Source organism: Cryptomeria japonica, chromosome 8, assembly GCF_030272615.1.
Source record: "Cryptomeria japonica chromosome 8, Sugi_1.0, whole genome shotgun sequence".
In the NCBI taxonomy this organism is placed as follows: Eukaryota; Viridiplantae; Streptophyta; class Pinopsida; order Cupressales; family Cupressaceae; genus Cryptomeria; species Cryptomeria japonica.
In genome coordinates this window covers 708,459,823-708,470,194 of record NC_081412.1, presented here as the reverse complement: position 1 = coordinate 708,470,194, position 10,372 = coordinate 708,459,823, and the positions used below count along the sequence as shown (strand labels likewise).

The window sequence follows — 10,372 nt, the reverse complement described above, 5'->3', positions numbered from 1 at the left end:
AATTAATTGCAAAACTAAAAAGCATGAGATAGGTTTAACTACACAAGTTCAAAATCCCAGCATTCTCTATCAGTCACTTTGCCACCTTTCCAAAGCCAGATAAATTTTGGATTGATTGTGAATTTAACATCCAATTACAAGCTATCCACTGCAATATACACTCACAATTTCACTATTTACTGTAAAGTGTAAATAATTCTTGTTCTAACTAATGATATTTTGTAGTCATTTTACAATGTCAAACCTTAACATAGACATCCGATACCTTTGTGTTTGTACTTAGCTGTACTGCTAGCCAAACTCATATTTTTGGCACAACTTTTTGTATATTCACAGTCATCTCACTTATACAAACATCATACATTGAGCCCTATTTTCTCCGTGAGCATGCTGCTACAACTGCAATATTCAGCGAGCTGAAAGCCTATAAAAAAATCAGTGGCATTAATGATTGTTTCAACGAAACTAGATATCTTCTTAATACCCATTGAGGAAACGGGCGAGATTGTTTTGAGGATAATAGAAAAGACAACTGTTTAAAATTCAGTGTGGAGATGGAGAAGTCAATCGAGGCGGCCCTCTTGAATCCTGAATTTGGGATGACGATGAAGGCGCTGGAGATGGGGTGCGTGCATCATTCTGTATAGGCGCTCCATGGACATGGTTACCACCGGGTGAAGGATCAGGATCAGGATAATCATAGCCATTTATCATTGCACCCTCACTCATTGAAACGCCAACCAATTCAGCACTGTAGCTTGGGACAAAACAGCAATCAACCTGTGGCTAACAAAACAATCATACACCATAAGAAATTACTAAAGCTTTTCAACAAAGCAATCTTGTTGCCTCTCTTAATATTATGTCATATAATCTCACACTGAATCAATAACCCAGAATTCATTTTCCAGATCAACAAACTCTTGCAAAATGTTTGGACTTGGACTCTAGATTAACCTTAATGTCTGGAAACAATAATATATGTTCACGGATACATACGAAAAATGATCATTTACTACAATAATATTTCGAGACATGGAAGCAGCAAGTCAATACACTGTCAGGTGTCCTAAGAACATGTAATGCCAGGTCCCAATTTGTTTAGGAAGGACAGGGGAAAACTTAAAAAATAAACGAACAGAGAATGATTGAGAATAAGACATCTAATTTCCAAATTTAAGTGCATGGTTGTCTCAAAATCTGGAATGAGTGGAAACAATGCCATGTTAGTATGTATTTAAAAAGATTAATATTGGATTTATTAAGTTTTTGGATTCAATTGTAATGTTTCAGATCATACTTTATGATTTATCAGGATGAATAGCTAGAGATCCTGATGGCTAGAGATCGGAGTTAAGAGGATAGCTGCAGACTGGTGAGACTAAATAGAGGTCACCAGTCTGCAGCTATCCTCTTAACTCTGATCTATGATACCTCTATTTAGTCTCACCAGTCTGCAGCTATCCTCTTAACTCTGATCTATGATACCTCTATTTAGTCTCACCAGTCTGCAGCTATCCTCTTAACTCTGATGTCTAGTTATTCATCCTGATGATAAATCATGAAGTATGATCCAAAACGTTGATAAAAAAATTACATACAGTTGAATCAAAAGCTTAAGAAATCCAATATTATCTTTTTAAATGCATGCTAACATGGCATTGATTCCACTCATTCCAGATTTTGAGCAATTGTCCCTTTTCTTCTTTTTGGAACAATTTTCTTCCCTCCCTTACCTCTAATTAGTCTCACCAGTCTGCAGCTATCCTTTTAACTCTGCTCTCTAGCTATTCATCATGATGATGGATCATGAAGTATGATCCGAAATGTTGATTGAAAAATTACCAATAGTTGAATCCAAAAGCTTAACAAATCCAATATTATGAACTCTGGAAACTACATTAAGATTAAATTTTTTCTGAGAATTATTTGGTCATTCCTCAGAACATTAGTTATCCATTTTGCCGAGATTAGTGTTACTTGTGCTCTAAATTTTGACAAGAGAACGTTATATAAAATGGATACTTATTTCTGAGAGCATATCCCATAGGCTAATCATACATCTCCAATTCATGTGCTAGGTGAATGTAAAACACGGCAGAAAGATAGTTTCCACTCGAAAATAAAGAAGTATCAGTAAGGGAAACCATAAAATGCTGAAGGATTCTCTATTCTATTGACAAACTTAAGTATTGTAAAGCAAAACCCCATTTCCTGGGACCAATATGTGCGTAACAAGAGGCTTGATTTACCAAAAATGCAGTCACAGAAAGCTAGACATTGATAACACATGAATACAAAATATTCTAATTCATTGCACATTGACAATTATATTACTAAAATACCTGAATTTACTGCAAATATCTTAAATCAGAAACGAGAAATGCACTCATGTCTTGATAACCAAGTTTGAAGCCATTGAACTTCTGTCTTATAAAAGATGAATAGCAGTGAAGGTGAAGGCTTAATACAAAATGATATGAATGAAGGTGGTAGATATGGATCCAAAAATGAAATCGTTACTCGTGTTGTAAGAAACGATGCAGAGCAAACTTTCAGCAGAATTATAATTTTTGCATCTACTGGGTTATTCCTTTATCCACTAGACATGCCATTCTCCTCTCTGTGTGAGGCTCACTTTATCAGTGGTATCACAAGAACCTGCTAGTTCCAGGTGGGTTTAGTTACAAGCCATGATGTTGATTATAGTTAGGATTCTTCAAATTTGTGACATGAATCCTTCATTCAAGATATAACTGAGGCAAGAAGTATTATCAATGTTTTTAAGTATTTAATAATGAAACTAGTTTAACAGACTGACGAACTTGACAGATTGAAAGACCACATGTGAATAAAATGAGAAAATTGAAACAGAGCAACAGAGTACAGTAAAATGTTAATTGTAATAAACATTTAACTGAAAATTGTTTGTAATATATGTCAGCAATTGTTCAAATGAGAGTTCATGACGAGGGTTTTAATAACATGCTATCATATGAGGCCGGAGGAATAATAGACAAGCTAAAACATATACATATGTAAGGCTGCCAGATAGTGAGCACCCACTACAAATGTAATGCGAGAAGATTGAGAGGTTGTGATTTATATTTTTTTAAGGCAACATCATTATATATTCTGCCAAAATTGTGTGTATATGATGCTATTCTGAACAATTTCTTTCTGTGAATTGATATGTAATGAAGCACGATTATAGTGTTTATGACATAATCTAACTACTGAATAATGGTGATTGGGCCATCAAGCTGTCAAAACTACCATCAATCTGATAAAGCAATAGGCATCAGCATCTTGTGCATTTCCTCAAGCGGAAGAATTTATGCAATTTGTAAGGCAGAAAATAACAGAATATCTCATGATATATGGGAAACTAGAGCATGTCCATCTAGTTAAACTAGCTAGGCGCTTCTCATCATGGCTTAATCCTTTGGCAATCTATGTATGTAATTGATTAGTAATGTAACTACCGTTTAATTGATGAGACCCCGCTACCCGTCAGTTATTCTTCTTTGCTGCTGTTTGTTGTTTTTAGTGTGTAACTACCGATTCTGTTTGGTTCCTATTTTGGGGGATTTTGTGACTGGTTTTAGGATTTTTTTGGGTGTTGGTTTTTCTGGTTTTTTTCTCTGGATGTGCTGTGTCACTCTTTTCGGGAGGAATTTTCCCAAACTGTAATTTCGTTTGCATGCTGAATGGAAAAGCTTTTTTTTTGTGTGTGTCTGTCATTTTGTGATATCTGTTTGTTTATATTCTAAACTATAGGATCTATGGTGTTAGGCCTGCATACTCTCATGAAAATGCATAACTGGCAAGAAATAGACTTGCCATGAGAGCTTGTTGAAACTGAAGGACAGTCTTGAGTCTCGGTTGTCGGGAACAGAAGTACCTGAATCAGTTTGATCTCAGAGCAGTAAGCAATGGCATACAGGGGAGTCCACATGAACTGGGGAAGAAAGGGGCAGGAGGAATGTAGGCCCTCAAAGAAATGCTGCTAGAGCATTAGACCCTATGGAGAGGCTTATTGAAGCCTTGACAAGCCAAAGTTCCAGGGTAATTAATATTTCCATTTTTAAATGCAAGCTCGGCAATAAACACTTCAAGGTGGAAGACATTAACAAGGATGATCCAAAAAGAGTGAAAATTGCTGTTTCCAAGTTGAAGTCACATGTGCTGTGACGTTTTCACACATCGCCCCATAGTAAACGGGGACTCCCATTTTTTTCTTTTTAGGGTAGTCGTTTTGTTAGTTTGCTTGGCTTGGCAGTAGTTTCTTTAGTCGTTAACATTTGCAAATAGGTCTTAGGATTTATGAGATTTACAATGTCATGGATGCAAATGATCAATTTGTCCTTATGGAAATCAAATTTCTACTCTTCCTCTAGATTTGAGCAAAACTAGTTAAAGTTGTTGCAAGTTAATGTGAATTTTGTGATGACAGTGGATTCTCTAGTTTCTCTAGACCCAACTAACTAGAATTCCGTCTAATAAAATGGAAGAATTATAAATCTGTAAGATAATACATAAGAATACTGCAAATAGAGCCATTGTCAGGCCCATAAAAGGAGTAGTTCCCCATCCACGAACAACTTTACCGGATTTTGTATTAAATGGTTTTAAATAATCTCCTACAATAGTTCATATTGGTCTGGTATTGGAAGTATCATCAATGGTCTATGTAGCCATAAAAAAAATAGTATTGGTTGAGATCTAATTAACTTTGTATACTATTATGTATATACATACATAGGATTACCTATCAATGGAAACTGCAACCTTAGTTGCTATCTACATATCTTGTTTACTTGTTAGCTTTACTAGTTATGCCCTATACACCACCTTGGGCAACCTTCTGAACAACTTTGAGATCCTTTTGAAGAGCACGAGGACTAGTTGAAAAAAAGGACCTTCCCAATCGGGAAGGTCATCCTTTCTTTTTTTATTATAAATAAGGATTAGAAAAATAGAAAATTATTTTCGCCTCTATCCGGAACTTTGGGGGGTTCTCTAAAGAAAATATCAAAAAAATTATCCCTAAGGTCGACAACAAAAGGAATGTATAAACCAATGCTTCCATAGATTCGATTGTAGTTTATAATTAATAGAGATGACTTTCATACTAATTACAACATTTTCCATTAAAAAAAGTGTAATCAAAAGATTTTGATTCCTAAGATGCAATTTCTCAATATTGCATTAACGAGCGGAGCAATACCATATTTTACCACTTGTCTTTTAATAGTTGGATCTCCCAATTTCTAGAGTGCCCCAAATTCTACTTAAGCATCCAAATCCGGATCAATACCAACAAAAACATCTCTGAATAGAGTTCTAGTACCATGCCAAATATGTCCAAAAAAGAAAAAAAGAGCGAATGTAGCATACCCAAAAGTAAACCAACCCCTTCAGCTACTTCGAAAAACACCATCTGATTTCAAAGTAGCATGATCTAACTCAAAAATTTCACCTAATTGTGCACATCTAGCATATTTTTTGACAATAGCAGGATCACCAAAACTAACTCCATCAAGTTCACCACCATAGAACTCAACAGTTACACCTACTTGTTCAACACTATATTTTGATTCTGCTCTCCTAAAAGGAATATCAACTTTCACAATTCCTTCTTCATCTACTAGAACGACTGGAAATGTTTCAAAAAAGGTAGGCATACCACGTACAAAAAGCTCATGTCCATTTTTATCTTTGAAAATAGGGTGTCCTAACCAACCAAAAGCAATTCCCTCTCCACTTTCCATTGCACCTACCCTGAATAACCTCCCTTTAGCTAGATTATTCCCAATGTAATCATAAAAAGCAAGTTTTCAAGAATTTTTGACCAAGCTTCTAATAGATTGAGATTTTCAGCTAGACCTGCACGAACCCGTCGATCTATTTCTTGTTGGAAGTATCCCCGATCCCACTGTTAACAAGTAGGACCAAATAATTCGATCGGAGTGGTTGCAGAACCATATGTAATATCCTTGTTATTTTGTTTATGTTTTTAGGCCAATAATAAAAATCCACAAACAAATAACCCGATAAGGTTAGAAAGCATAAACTAAAAACTTGCTGAAAAATGCAACCCTTCCACTTTCTGATCACCAAGTGCCCAATGTGGGAAGGTGAGAGCATACAGTGAATAGGGGATCGTTAGATCTCAAATCTACTGAAAGATGAAATGGAATACAATACTGGGCAACAAGCCAGCCCCTTCCACTTATCCAACAGGAATGCAAGAAACTTGGCGGTGAACCAGCCAAGAGAAACACACAAATCACTTGACCGAGATATTTTAGCTGGAGGACTGAAATTACAAACAAGCTCAACTCAACCACTTATGCAACGGGAGGACTGAATTACAATTCAATTGAAATAGGCGGCAAGCCAGCCTCCTCCACTTTTCAGCGGGGTGAGAGTTACATGCTAGAATTGGTTAGTAGTACTACTACTTAACCTTACAATAATCAAGATAGTGAGAGAAGAAGAGTAATGCTGAACATCCAAATAATAAGCATGAAATTTCTGCTAACATCAAGATCTGCAGGCTGGAAATGCAAAACTAGCAACCTATGGATTCACTAAAATGCTCATAACTCTCTCATTACTCACCCAATTCACCCAAAATCAGTTCTAAACTAATGCTACACCAGCCACAATGAAAACAAACCCAAAGAAAGCTATCAAAACCCCCATATTTATTTTGCACGCTTCCCAATGCACTCACGAAACCCAATGCCTAACCTGGGAAGTTCGATTTTCAATATAAAATTCCACACTCAAAATAAGATGCTAAAAACTTACAAAATGCATCGCCAGTGGTAGGAAGGATGGATGAGCCGGTACCCAAAATCATAGTTGGACTACTCGCAACTCGGCTCGACTCGCCAAGCCCCTGAGAAAAAAACTGGGCAAAAACTAGGAAAAACTCAGCGAAAAACTCGGCAAAAAACTTGGCAACGTAAAAACACACTTAATTTTAATAAAAAATACATTTTTTTGCAAAATTTAATGAGAAGATGCATCCAATGAGTCAATAAATGATAACACAAAAGAAACAAGTTGATTCTAGATATATTTAAATGCAAAGTGTCTACAAAATCACATCCTCATGAGGAATGCTGATGGCTGGAAGCAAAATAGTAAATAGTTTTTGTAAAACCAAAAGTAAATACATCATTACAAATTACAATTACAACTTCCTCTTCCCAGCTCTAGGTAAAACTAGAGGGTCTAGTCCTTGAAGTCTGCAGTGGGCGTGACTGTGCCTCCTCGCTCGGTATGGCTGGCTCATCATCCATCCTGGATGAAGCTATGTCTCCACCTGCTTGTGGCACTGGCAATGACTCCTCATCTTCATCCTCTTCCTCCTCAATGTCATCCAGCGTGAAACCAAATCCGCCCCCCTCTTCCTCCATAGCTTGCCTCTCCAAATCAGTGTTGTCATCCTCAGAAAACAATGGAGGCTGCTCTTATAATGTCCAATCGCAGTAAGGATCTATATCATCCAAGTCAAGTGGACCACCTGCTACTTCCTCTACCTTCCTTATGCGCAATCGAAGATTATATTGCACAAAGACAAGGTCACTGAGGTGTTTTTGAGCTAGCTTGCTCCTCTTCTTCGTGTCGATGGCTTCAAAAAGCTCTAACTGTGCTCACAACTGGATGAACTACAAGGTTGACATAAGATTCTGAGGGCAAAATTTTTGAGATTTGGGGTATTTCCACCCCAACTTTGCCACCAAGCATTTGCAAATTTAAATTAGGTTGAAAGTAGCACCCCTCGCCGAGGTTTGAGGGTGAGAAAAAGAAGGGTAGAGAGATAGGTCTAGATCTTGGTGGAGATCTACAAATGCGCAATATTTGAAATTTCATCATTCATACTCATAGTTTCAAACTTTCAACTCTAAAATGTATAATACCAAGATTTCTTCAATGCTAATTATGTTGTTATATGGAGCCTAATCAGACTCAGAGGTTAAATTTTCCCTACTTCCATCAGCGCAGTTTCCCCCTATATTTTTCAACGGGGGTTTGGGGGCAGCGCCCCCAAGTTGGGGTCAAGGGGCATCGCCCCTTGCGAGGTCAAGGGGATACAGGACGGGATCGAGGGGCAGCGCCCCGTGAGGCCAAAAATACTTTTATTATTTTATAAAGGCATCGGGTGTTATAAAGTATAAGAAAGGAAAAAGACATATTGAAATGCCACTTATACTTAAATGTGATATTTCATGTGTATATTCTAATGAAGAGAATGAAACTGACCTGAAAAAACAAAAATTGATAATTTTTTGACATGTTTGGGCCTCTTTTTTTAGTCTAGCCGGCGAGTTTTTGCTGCGAGTTAAAGTCATAAAAACTTGCAGAGCTCAAAAACTCAAACTCGCCGAGTACTCTGCAAGTGTTCCATCTATGCCTAGAATGATGGAATCGCCTGGCCAAGAGGTATGAGCAAAATACACTTTCAGCAATTCCACGACCAGCAACCAGAAAACACTCCAATCTCACACAAAACACTCCACAATCTACAACTCACTCACCAACAGCACTGGAAATACATGGACACAGCTAGGTACTATCTTGCAAGTACGAAACTGAGACTTAGCTAGGAAGCCACACTTCGAAGCTCAGATTTTTCAATCGCCAATTCGGCAACATAACGATGCAAATTCATATGATGACCAAAATGGGAGCCCAAGGCTCTTATTTATAACTTCCAACTCCCCAAAACCAAATGCAAATGCTTACAAATTCGCCCAAATTCAACTTCTTCATTTGCATTACCTTTACCATGTGGACCCAAGGATGGCGCCCAAACCATAAGTCAAGGAATTACGCCAAAAAGCACAAGACCACGATTTTGACTTAGCAATATTTGTGGTGAATAAAATAATATCTCCCACATCAAATTGGCGTCCCTTTCTAGACATAAAATTCGCCTAGCACTTAGGAGATAATATGCGCAATTTCCATAGTCATTAATCAGTAGTAAAAATAATCAAATTAATTAAATATTAAACCTTAGGATAAGGAAATAATATTTAATTATATCATTTATGACTCCAATACTAATTATTGCCAAAACCAGGATGAAGTTGAGCCAGGAAGACCACTAAACTACTACAAGATCAGAACCGTGTCCACTGCCAAAAATAGAAATATGTCATATTGCCACTTACTAAAAATAGTAAGTCATGAACTACTGCTCCGAAAAGCATGATCTTCGCACCCAGTGACAGAGCATGGAGAGCTCAGTAGGATAGTATCACCAAAACGGCCAACCCCTGACTTACTAAAAATAGTAAAGTTCTCACCTCATCAATGCTTGACCCTCATTCTTCATTCCACCTAGCCTACGGGTCTCAGGAATAGGCTAATGGACCACTGGAAAGACATCAACGAGAAGGGGACATTACACCATACCACATTGTTCCAACCACAATGAAAGCTGCAAAAAACATAGCAGCAATACTACGGGAGATGACAGTTTCAAGATTCCCCATATGTAATCATTTGTATAACTATAAACGTTGGGGAGGACGAACACTAAGATGGAATAGGCCTGCTAATATACCCAATATACCTGCTCCAATATGATGAGAAATTGTTCCTCCAAGAAAAAAAGGATCAAAACCTTCAGTTCCCCATGCCGAATTTACAGGTTGTATTTTTCCAGTTAGTCCATAAGGATCAGAAACCCATATTCCAGGGTCATACAAACCCTTTACATGAAATGCTCTGAATTTGAAACAAGCCCCACCACCTTGCCCTCCCCTCTCCTCCCCCACTTCCTTCAGAGTAGTAATCTACCTCCCCCTTACCCCAACCGAATTTTAGGGGAAGGGCTAGCAGGCGTACATTAATTAAGGGGACCCACACTACATAGAATTTAACGGCCATAGAATTGTAGGGAGCTGGTTAGAATAATTTAATTCCCCCCATGAATGCACACTGCCATTATGGCACCAAGGTGATAAATGCCGGAACAATTTCTAGTTGGGTTGGGCCCTTGATTGGGGGTTCCAATCAAGAACTAAACCCACCCCCCGCCCAATTCGGCTGGGCCCTGCTAGATTAGAGCCCTTCCCCGCCCGATTCGGCTGGGGGTAGGGGCGTCTCAACCATAGAATAGTAGGGGCGAGTGTGGGTCCCGTTATCAATCAGTAATCCCTACTATTCTAAGGGTTATTTTAGGATATTTTATCCCCGTACTATTCGCTTTCTCGCAGATTTATTAATTCCGAATTAATTACTTATTAATTAACCCTAGTATTCTAAGGGGTCCCAGCCCCCTACAATTTGACTGGGGATAGGGAAAAATAGTGTAGACACTATTTGTTACATGGGGAATTAGCAT

At 37.9% G+C, this 10,372-nt stretch overlaps 1 pseudogene; it reads right to left on the bottom strand.

Moving 5' to 3' along the window:
• Positions 1 to 543: 543 nt before the first annotated feature.
• Positions 544 to 9,973, bottom strand: LOC131071305 (photosystem II CP47 reaction center protein-like; annotated as a pseudogene).
• Positions 9,974 to 10,372: the final 399 nt, after the last annotated feature.